Source organism: Sus scrofa, chromosome 13 (genome assembly GCF_000003025.6).
Source record: "Sus scrofa isolate TJ Tabasco breed Duroc chromosome 13, Sscrofa11.1, whole genome shotgun sequence".
NCBI classification, from domain to species: domain Eukaryota; kingdom Metazoa; phylum Chordata; class Mammalia; order Artiodactyla; family Suidae; genus Sus; species Sus scrofa.
Window position 1 is genome coordinate 199,287,483 of NC_010455.5, and position 10,696 is coordinate 199,298,178.

The following is a 10,696-nucleotide window of genomic DNA, read 5'->3' on the forward strand; positions in this document are numbered from 1 at the left end:
GATGAGGAGTTTGAGGTTGGCAGGTGCAAACTATTACACTTAGAACCGATAAGCAATGGGGTCCTACTGTATAGCATAGGGAAGTGTGTACAGTCTCTTGGGTTAGAACATGATACAAGATAATATTACAAAAAGAATGTATATGTATGTATGACTGGGTCACTTTGCTGTATAGCAGAAATTGAAGTAACACTGTAAGTCAACTATACTTTAATAAAAAAATACTTTTTGACACTCAAAGGGTTATTAGCAACAAAAGTAAACAAAAAGCATAAAATTTGATTATATTTCCAGGCAGTGAATCAGTCAGCTATTGCTACATAACAAACTGCACCACAACTTAGTGGTTTAAAACAATAACCATTTATTTAGCTCATGATTCTCTAGGTCAACAATTTAGGCTAGGCTCAGCTGAATGGTTCCTCTGATTTTGCCTGTGCTCTCTCATGCGTGTGTGCTTAGCTGCCAAGTCTGCCAGGGACTGGCTGGTTTTGAATGATCTCTGCTAATATATCCTACCTTGGTTCCATATGGTGGCTCACCCTCCAGCAGACTACCCTGGTCTTAGTCATAGGGTTTCAAGAAAGAACAGCCATGTATGAGCCCTTCAGAGTTCTTGTCCTAGGGTCAGAAATGGCATACCTCAATTCTGCTGCATTTTATTAGTTAAAGTGCCTTGCACAACTGCCCAGATTTAAAGATAGGGGAACATGACTCTGACTCCATCCCTGGATGCAGGAGTTGCAAAGCCATATCACAGTGAAGATAGGTACCAGGAAACAGAAAGGATGATAGCCATTTCTGTAATCTACCATCTGCTAGATTCTTTATGGCCTGGCATTTACCAAGGCTCTCAAAAAAGAGAAGCTCCTGAGAGAGTGAAGGCAGTGGGAACCTGTTCAAACTTCCAGGCCAGTCATTTCAAGGCTTGGATCAAAAATACCTAAACAAATCTGATATCCCTCTTTTAAAGCTCCAGTAGCACAAAGCCCTAACCTATGCTTTGCTTTTCCCTGAACTCAATCTACCCTCTGAAATGACCTCTCTGTGTCTCCTGTCCTCTTTAGAGTCAATTTAGAAATGACTCCATGACTTTTTCCTTCAGAACAGAGCAAATTGGTAAACACACTGAAAGGGGTGGACATTGATTCAAGCACAATAGGAATGATTTCCTATCATCTACCTGGCACCCTCCTGCATGATTTTATTACATTCTTTGTTTCTCAAAAGAGAAGAAAAACAAGTGGTCTGACACTGAACCTATATTAAAATGCTATTAGATCTTCATTCACAAAAAAACAAAAAGAAATAAAGGAGAAAATCCTAAAAGAATTGAGGAAGAAAGCCAAATGTATGATATGTTCTTGGGAATCTGCTCTTGACAGTGAATCTCGAAGGTGGCTATCAGAGTGAACTAGGTGGTGAGGGAATGAAGTGATAAGAAGGCCTTCATCAGGGAATAACTATGTATGAATTCTCACTTTTCTCCTTGGAAAAGTGGCATTTGATGAAGCAAAGTGCAATTTCCTAAATCCTAAACTCCATTTTCATTTGCAAAATTATTTTCTCTGCCCTTTAACTTTTCCTGATTCTCTTTCTCTTTCCCCCTGCCTCTTTTTCTTTTCTTTCCCCCATTAAGGAGGAGTATTCAAGCTCTGCTTCCTTGTCAAGTTTAAAGGCCAAAGAATCAGAACTCATGGGCTTTTTGGTTTCTCTTTCTATTTCAGGGGGTGATGCAGTCATGTAGATTTGAAAGGCAGCAAGGTGCTGAAGTACCTAAGCATGGCTCCAAGAACAGAATTTTGGAAGGAAAAAAGGAAGTAATTAGGTTTCTCCTTCCTAAAATGCCTTTAAAATGTGGATTTAAGGAAACCTGCATTCCAGAGTCAAATAACAAGCAGAAAGAGCTTTTAGATTTCAAAACACAGAGGCTTGGAGAGAACTTAAAGCTTGAAACTTGAAGAGAATTTAAAAAGACAAGACTTGTGGTTGCCAAGAGGGAGGGGAAGGGAGTGGGATGGATTGGGAATTTGAGGTTAATAGATGCAGACTATTGCCTTTGGAATGGATAAGCAATGAGATCTTTCTGCATGGCGCTGGGAACTATGTCTAGCCACTTATGGTGGAGCATGATAATGTGAGAAAAAAGAATGTATACATGTATGTGTGGCTGGGTCACCATGCTGTACAGTAGAAAATTGACAGAACACTGTCAACCAGCTATAATGGAAAAAAAAATCTTTATATAAAAAATAAAAAAATAAAGAGACAAGAACTTAAAAGCCAGTCTGATCCCCTAAATTAAATAGATTCCGACCTGAGCTCAAAAAGACATTGTCCCTGGAGTTCCTGTCGTGGCTCAGTGCTTAATGAACCCAGCTAGTATCCGTGAGGATGTGGGTTTGATCCCTGGCCTCGCTCAGTGGGTTAGGGATCCCGTGTGGCCATGAGATGTGGTGTATGTTGCAGACGTGGCTTGGATCTGGCATTGCTGTGGCTGTGGCCTGTGCCACAGATGTGGCCCCAAAAAGACAAAAGAAAAAAAGGAGAAAAAAACAGACATTGTCCCCAAGGGCCACCATGCTAAGGGCAATTCTTGGATGCAATCAACCAGATGCTCTAAATCGAACTTGCCTTAATAAGCTTTTTGTATTGAAAAAGACCAAAAAAGGAGTTCCCACTATGGCACAGGGGGTTAAGGACTTGTCGTTGTCTCTGACATCACATGAGGGCAATTCCAGGCCCAGTGAAGTGTGTTAAGGGTTCAGTGTTGCACAGCATAGGTTGCAGCTGCAACTCAGATTCAATCCTTTGCTCAGGAACTTCCATAAGCCGCTCGTGCTGCTAAAAAAATAAAAGAGAGAGAGAGAAGCAGCTTAGCATGATAATTAAGTGCTCAGACCCAAGCCAAATTTCGTGGGTTGAATCATGCCAACTCCTTGCCTCTCCAAATTCATAGTTTGGAGCCCTAAGCCCCCAATGCCTCAGAATGTCATTTTATGTGGAGATCTGGTCTTTACAGATGTCGTCAAGTAAAAATGAGGTCACTAATGTGGGCTTCAATGTAATATGAGTGGTGTTCTTATAAAAAGGAGAAATTTGGACACCGATTCACACTCAGGGAAAAATGCCTGGTGAAGATGAAGGCAGAGATCTGGGTGATGATTCTGCAGTCCCAAGAAAACTAAATGTGGCCAGCAACCCAGAGGAAGCTCAGAGAGAGGCATGGAGCAACTTCTCCCCAGAAGGAACGTCCCCTGCCAACATCTTGATCTTGGATTTCTGGCCTCCAGAACCACGAGACAGTCCATTCCTGTTGTTTAAAACCCCCAGCTTGTGGTACTTTATTACTGCAGCCCTATATACAAATGAATACACTCAGTTATATATTTGTGACTCTGAGCACAACTTGGGGCACATATGGATAACGTTAATAGTGTCCAACTCAGACGTTGTTAGCAAGATTAAGTGAATTAATATGTCAAATAGACGTTGACTCAAAAGAAGTAGTATATGAGTTTTTGTTAAATACCTTTTTAAGAAAATCAACATCTACACCACTTATTATAGGAATTATTATTTAATTTGTCTCAGTTTGCAACCAGGGTGGTACCAGAGGGGAAGTTTTAACATCCTTTAGAAAATCCAAATGCCATTCCTTATCCCAAGCATAGCCAGCAAATTGTTATAATTAGAGCTACGTTGTTTTCTTTGTTTTTCTTTCAATAGTGTGATCTGGCAGTACCTAGGGCCGTTAGATTTCTAATAAATTATTAATCGGGGAGTTAATAATTCATGTTAATTGGTGCTAGAAGCCACTTTCTCTGGCAAATGTGAGCAAAGGTCATAACTCTTTCACAGCAAAGGTGAAACTTGTTCCAAGTTTCTTTTTCCATGCTTTATCATGGGAATATTAAGATATAGAAGGCAAAATTTAACCAGCGCTGGGAAAGCAAGATAATTCCAAGGGTAAAGGTCTAGACCCTCAGTCGTATTTCGTGAAGCAGCACTGTTTCCACAGCCTGGATGGAAGGAGAGAAGGGCTCCAGCAAACTCAGGAGGATGCCGACCCCATGAGAGCCTTCCTCAGAAGGATACAGCCACTCAGGTGTGTGAATCTTTGATAAGATGACACATGATAATTACAAGGGTTGCCTTGTCGTCGACACATTTTTTTTTTCAGAAAATAAAACAAAGTGTTTGAGAGAGTAGCTACCAGTGAGATTGTTTTCATAGCAAATGGTATTTCTTCTAAATCACAAGGCACAGCTTTAAGTACCGAAGGCGTTCATTCACCCTGGGAGACTGCCACAGACGCCTAAGCAAGTTCTCACCATTCGCATCTTTGATTTTAACTAATGTATTTATGCTCTGCCTGTGTTTCTTCCAAAAAGGGTTTGAGGTAATTCCTGATTGCAGAGGCCAAAGAAGGCAAGAAATTAAAGGCTTCTCACCTCGATAAATCGGCAATGACTCTCCAACTCATTGATTCATCCTTGGGTCCAGGAAGCAGTCCTTTGTGGCCCAGATGTTCTGAGAGTTTTGTACCTATTTTAGCTTTGACAATTACTTGAAAGCTTTCACTTCAAGTCGTAGACTGGTGTAATGAAATAACATTTGCACATATGGAGAAGAGAATTCTTCTTAGTAGTTATTTTTTGGTTTTGATTAAAAGGTAGATGTCAAATATGCAAAGAATGACGTCTGAAGACTTAGGATAAAACTTAAATGGAAACCACTGGTTTAAAGAGTCTGGGGGCTAGAAGTCAAATCTTCTAGCTCTTGTTTTTCTAAAGAAAATTTGAATAGCATATGCTTTTTATTGTGCTCTTTTTCAGTCATTTACATATTGGGGAAATGTATATTTGGGAAAAGATCCTATTTTTAGGATTCCTTGAAACTTGCCCCTTTGAAAATGTTTTCTTTTCTGGCACATATGTGTGTTTTAAGCAGAATGAAAATACAAAGCAAAAAAGAAAAATATGTACAAAAAGGAATGATTTTTCCAGCCCCACATAGCACAATAAGAAAGCAATCATTCAGTTGTGACTTTAAAAATGGATTCGTGCCTGGATTTTCTACGTATTTCCTTCTAAACGGTCATTTCTCTACAGGACTGAACTAATGTAAAGAGACAGGTTGTTCCAGTGCCAGAACTGAACAAACAAAAAGGATGGAGGTTGTATTTTCATTGGAGGAACTTGACCAATAATACCCACTCTGTTTTCCTGCAGCCCTTTAGGTCGATTCAGAAGAAGGTGCCATGTGCTCTTTGCATGGTAAGAACCATGTTTTCCTGGCCTGACTCTCGATCGCCACCAGACTTCTATTATTTGCAGTCAGTAACAAAGATTCATCCTTGTGTCCACCAAGCAACAAGGAGGATCTTTGTCACTCAGTGTAATTAATAGCTACACTTCACATGGGAAGATGGAAGAAGGATGCCCTTCACAAACAGCCTTGGGTGGATTCAGAAGAGGCTTCATGAATCCTTGCCACCTTTTGACCAACTAAGGTGCCAGAACTCCAACAGAGGTGGGAAGATTGTCAGCCGTGTTCCCTTTTTCTGTTTGCTTTTGTTATTAAAAGCGATAAAGTAAGGCCAACATTTTAGTGCTTAAAAGTGTTCAATCTTATTTAAAATATGCCTTAGAGAAACTACATACACATACACCTAAATGCAACCTTGTACTAGGTGCTGTATTGTGGGAGAAAATGTTATAAAGGGTATTATTTGGTTAAAGTGGAATATAAACAGCAGCTGAGATAAAAAGTATTATGTTGGTGTCAAATTTACTAAAGTTGAAAAGTGGTCTTTGGTTATGGAAGAGAATAATTATCCTTGTCCTGAAGAAATAGACACCGGGAGTTTTCTGTGGTTCAGTGGGTTAAAGACCAAGGTCACTGCTTTGGCATGGGTTCGATCCCTGGCCTGTGAGCTTCTATATGCTGCGGGTGCAGCCAAAAAAGAAAAGAAAAGAAATTTGCATTGAAGTATTTAAGGATGACAGCCATGATGTATACAACTTACAAGCATTTGCAAAAAAATATTTTGTGTCTGCATGTATGTATATGTAAAGGAAGAGAGAGCACAGATGGGAAAACAAATGGAGTAAAATGTTCACAACAGGTGAATCTGGGTAGAGGATATTTGTTGTTCTTTGTAAATACTCTCGTTGCAGTTTTTCTGGAAGTTTGAAATTATTTCCAATGTTTCCAGTGTTTCACAGTGTTTTGAAGAAGAGGTGGAAAAAGGAGATACAAAAGCAAAGAAGTAAAAAATGAATTTCCTGGAAAACAATTCTCCGCAAGATGAGAAGATGGCACCTTCTTTCCATCTTCAGAGATGGGTTGACCTCATAAATGCTTTTTGTACTTCTGAACACTAGGCTCATTCTTATCTGTCTAGTCCTATCCATCAGCCTTCAAAAGCATTCAAGTTCTCTCAAAAATATCTATACCCAAAAGTTATGAAAATGAGCATATCGGTGCAAATGGAGCACAGAATCATCTTGGCACCAAATCCTTTCCTTCCTGCTGCTGAGATATCCACTGAATCAGGCAAATAGAGTTCTGTGCTAAACCCCTGGGAGAGTTCCCTAGGACTGAAGTTCAATTTTGTAAAACTTAAAATGTCTTTGAAACAGATGACTATCTTCCAGAAGTTTCTAAACCATATGTTCCAATGATATTAATAATAAGTATCATTCTATTCTAAGTCTTATATTCTTCATAATCTTATAAGAGAGGTATGATTATTTCCAACTTGCGAATGAAGAAACCAAAGCCTACAGAGACTAAATAACTTGCCCAGAGTAACACAGCTGGTAAATTGCCAAATATGAACCTGGTTGGTCTGACTCTACAACCAATATTAGGAATGAGCGCACTGTACTTCTCAACTATCCCTTCCTGGGACTCAGTTTTTATCTGCTAGCCAATTGAAATGGTTCTAATTATCCTAATCCACTGGTTGGGATGTCACTATAAATGCTGCACTGGTTTTGTTTAAAATCCCATTACACGAGTTTCATAAAGCAAACCACTATTGAAAAGTCAGACTTACTCTAAGGCCACTATTAAGTTTCTGAGGCCATACTCATTGTGTGTTGAGATCACTGCATCCATAAATAAGCTAGAAAGAGTAAATGACTGATTGCTCCTCTGTGAACTCTTCAACAATTTTCTCATATCTTAAAATGATCTCTCCCCTCCAAATCCATAGTGAATCATTAGGTGGTATTTGATTCCATAACAATAGGAAATGCACTGGTTCCATGAACGTAATCCCTGGATGTCATGATCGAATATGCGTTTTGTTAGTTTGGCTGGTACTTCACGTGGGTTCTCATCAATAAGCCTATTTTACCCTGTCAGGAAGCATGAGATCTATGGCAGCCTTTCTTCTTTTAATTTTATTTTTTAATTGAAGCATGGTTGATTTTACAATACTGTGTTAGTGTCAGGGATACAGTAAAGTGATTAAGACATATATATGGTATATATGTGTGTGTATATATTCATATGTATACATATATATGCTTACTTTAGTAGGGATACTTTTTTCAGATGCTTTTCCATTTATAGGTTATTACACAATATTGACTACAGTTCCTTGTGCAATACAGTAGGTCTGTGTTGTTTATTTTATATGCAGTAGTATATATATGTCAATCTCAAATTCCCAATTTATCCCCCAACCCCGCTTTCCCCTTTGGTAACCATAACTTTGTTTTCTATGTCTGTGAGTCTACTTCTGTTTTGATAAGTTCTCTTGTGTCATTTTTTTTTTTTTAGATTTCACACTTAAGTGATATCAGACGATATTTGTCTTTCTCAGTCTGACTTACCTCACATAGTATGATAATCTCTAGGTCTACCATGTTTCTGCAAATGGCATAATATCATCCTTTTTCATCACTGAGTAATATTTCATTGTGTATATGTATATATATATATACACATTGCATATATATATATGTACACATATACACAATGAAAAATATATATATATATATCACATCTTTATCCATTCATATGTCAATAGACATTCAGGTTGCTTCCATAATGGTAACGTTTCTTGAAATATGCATTCACTAACTTCATGGATTTCCTCCTCCCAAAAGAAAGCTCCACAACACTAATAGGGCTGGTATCCTAGGAAAGGTAGTGGAAGCAGTAGCAGGAGTAGTAGTACTAGTAATGGTAGTAGTAACATTTCACTGAGTACCAGGCACAGTGCTGTGATTCTGCTTCACCACATCCCTATATGATGACGTAAGTACTAGGAGTTTCCCATTTTAAAGATGAGGAAGTCGAGGTAGAGAACAAGGAGGGTATCCTGGCCATCGGAAAGTCGAGATTTCATAACCACTTTGTATTGGGCAGGCAGGCAGTCTCTCTACTATGGCAAATAATCCTGAGTCTCAGCAGCTTAATCTAATAAAGGTTTATTCCACTTGTATCACAGTCTGATCAGTCAGTAGCGCCTTCCACAAGGTGATTCAGAGACATTGCCCCCTTCCTCCTACAGATTCTACCATCTTCTGGTCCCTGGAGTTCTCCTTTGACCACCTCCAGCTGGTGGAGAATGAGAAGGCCTAGAATGTGGTCTCCAGTGGGATCAGGAGGCAAAGGAGCCCCTTGGTGAACATTTACTAGGCTGATAGAAAGTTCACAGAAGCCAGGGGTAGGTGGGAGCAAAGGAGGGAACAAGAGAATAATTCCATCCCTGCCCACTAACCAGGGTGGCATGCCACTCTTCCTTCCTCTGTCACCTTGACCTATGCAGATAGCCGACAACCGCACATGGATTTGGAGGTCAGGAATTCAGATTGTGATTCCTTGTGCTTTCAAGGGCAATCAACGCTGCGTCTTCTAAAGGGACTTGCTCAACAACTAAATGAAGGAAGCAGCATCCGGTGATGGCCAGTGGCATGAGAACATTCTCTGACTCAACTGAAATGTGGCCCGAAGTAAGCAAAGCCCTGCTATGCTATGTCGACACGGGCTTGATCTGGCTGTTGTTTCAGACGAGCCTATTTCCTTGTATTTAGACTGGGCTTGGCCAGGCTGGATCTCACTCTGGTTCCAACCGCACTTTACCTCCCCAAAGTTAAGTCAGGCAAATCAGGGCTTTGCTCATTACAGTCACAGGCATCCAGGAGGAGAAGTGGTAAAAACAAGGATGCTTGTCCAGGGTTAACAAACCCCCTCTTTGTTATTCAACTATGTCCCATTTATTCCGAATGATTTTTATCCACCAGTCTCTCTAGACATCCTATTTTAATTATGTATAGTAGGGGTATTTCTTATCAAACTCCAAATTCTAGATATGCACAATCTTTCATGGGCCCAGAAGATAAAACTTAATGTCGCCTTAAAAATATCTCTCAAAGATCTTGACTTTGCCAAATTTTATTGTTTCAGAGATTATGTATATAGTAATGCCACTACTAAAGTCATCTTTAAGGTAGTATCATAAATTCTCCTTAGAATGGATGTGTCAACATAATTTTTTCCTAACCAGTTGTTATCTCAGTGTCTTTATCCTCTGCCTGGTATCAAAACACCAAGGAAAATAGTGTTTAAGAAACACTACAGTGTACATTTAAAATATACAGCACAGGAGTTCCTTCTGAGGTACAGCAGAATAAGGAGCTGGTGTTGTCTCTGCAACAGCTTGGGTTCAATCCCTGGCCTGGAGCAGTGGGTTAAGGACCAGGTGTTGCCACAGTTACAGCTTGAATTCAGCCCCTGGTCTGGGAACTTCAATATGCTGTAGGTGTGGCCAAAAAAAGAAAAAAAAAACATATATATATATACACACCCACATATATATATATATATGTTTTTTAAAGAAAAAATATGGAAATAATCATCCTGCTCTCCTCTTTCTTTTTCCTTCTCCCTACCCTCTACACTGCCCTCTTCTAAGAGCTTTCAAATAAAAATTCAGAAAGGAGGAAACTTTCCAAATCAAACTACACAAGCAAAGCCTTCAGACATAGTATCTTACACTTCTGTATGAATATCATTATAAAACAATGTTCTTGCATTAAAAACATTTTATAAACTATGAAAAATGCAAAAATGCAATTAAACCCATTCACAATTCCATTACCCAGAAATAATATTTTTTTCTGTAATAAATATATTAGAATTAAATAGTATAAACAATATATTCTAATTTTTTCATAGTATAAACATATTCCCATTGATTCAGTGTGCTTTGAAAATATGACTTTTCACGGCTGTAATAAGTGTCTTATGTAGCTGGTAATAACATTGGCTTAAGCATACTCTTATTGCTGGAAATATAAGTCTTAATGATGTATTGCTATTATAAATAGCACTGTAACGAACATCTTAAGGTACTACTTGGGTGTTGGTAATTCTTCACGGTAACGTGAGCTGTGGGGCTCTCCTCAGCTACTCTGTGAATATGGATTTTTGACTTGCACCACTGAGAAAATGTTCATGGCTGATAGAGGCACTTTTCTAAGAAAAATACTACAAAGCTTATTTTCAATTATCCTTGATCATGGGAGAAAAAACAGATGAAAAGCTTTAGGCCCACTTTCGTGGATTTTCTGCTGATCCTAAAAATGCACGCAAACAGATCCAGAGACATCGTGGGTGGCCTGGAGGGAACAGTTTATGATCACTAATTTTTAAGTGAGATTTACGATATATA

The 10,696-nt window shown here is 39.0% G+C and overlaps 1 long non-coding RNA gene across 2 annotated transcripts; it reads left to right on the plus strand.

Annotated features, from left to right (window-relative positions):
- LOC106505853 lies at positions 3,840–8,464 on the plus strand. Of its 2 annotated transcripts, none has more exons than XR_002338062.1 (3): positions 3,840–4,108; positions 5,235–5,535; positions 6,221–8,464. It is a non-coding gene; the product is annotated as an uncharacterized LOC106505853 (long non-coding RNA). The 2 variants fall into 2 exon arrangements; XR_001300676.2 differs by having other exon boundaries at positions 3,854–4,108; positions 5,235–5,279.